Consider the following 1,170-nt stretch of genomic DNA (forward strand, 5'->3'; position numbering starts at 1 on the left):
AGAAAAGAGATAGATAGATAGATAGATAGATAGATAGATAGATAGATAGATAGATAGGTAGATAGATAGGTAGATAGAACGATAGATAGATAGATAGATAGATATATAGATATATAGATATGTAGATAGGTAGATAGATAGGTAGATAGATAGATAGGTAGATAGATAGATAGATAGATGGATAGATAGACGGATGAATGGAGGGATAAATAGATAGATAGATGGATGGATGGATGGATGGATGGATGGATTGATAAATAGATACGTAGATAAAGATAGAGGGAACAAGGGAGATAGGGGGATAGAGAGAGGGAGAGAGAAGAGAGGCGGGAGAGAGAAAGGCTGTCGAGCAATAATTGAATACTGCTACATGAAATTATAACTAATTGGGGCTCGCGGGGATCTAACCGTTGTCGTTAGCGTTGGCTGCTGCTAGTGCTGCTGCTGTTGTTGTTTGTTTACTTAGTATTCTTTAGTATAAGTCCACATATTGTATAATTCCACATAGTGCACTATGCATAAACGCACACGGTGTCCTTTATAGAGAGGCGTCCGTTCTATGAAGATCTCTGCTAAAACAGCATTGACTGTACATGGGCTGGCGCGTGTGGTGTGCAGACTCTCCCAAGCACTTGACTCTGTCAGGCGAAATCGTGTTTTTTATTGGGACGGGGTTTTTTATTGGCCGCGTAAATCGAGTTTTTCTTGACACGATAATTATTGTTGTGTTGCCGCGTGGCCAGGTCGGCCTCGTGTCTTCTCCTCCGCTTTCCCCTCCTTCTCCTCCTCTTTCCCCTCCTCTTTCTCCTCCTTCTCCTCCTCCTCTCCCTCCTTCCCTCCTTCTTCTCCTCCTGCGCCCGCTCCTTCTAACTTATTCTCCTCCTGCTGCTCCGTCTTGCTCTGCCCCTCCCCTCTTCTATATTTCTCCTTCTGCTGGCTCCTCCCTCCTCTATTATTATCTCGCTCCGCTGCTCCTGCTGCTTCTTGCCTCTCCCTCCTCCTCGTAGTGTAACTTCCTTCTCTGCTTCTCCTTACAAACAGCCCTCCCTCCCCCGTCATCGTGTGTACTTCTCTCTGCTCCTCTTCTGCTCCCTCTCTCCTCCACGTGTGAATACTTCCTCTCTTGACTCCTCCTTACACCCTCTCCCCTCCTCGTGTGTATTCCTCCTC

This window comes from Priapulus caudatus, unplaced genomic scaffold (assembly GCF_000485595.1).
Source record: "Priapulus caudatus unplaced genomic scaffold, Priapulus_caudatus-5.0.1 Scaffold3742, whole genome shotgun sequence".
Taxonomy (NCBI): domain Eukaryota; kingdom Metazoa; phylum Priapulida; class Priapulimorpha; order Priapulimorphida; family Priapulidae; genus Priapulus; species Priapulus caudatus.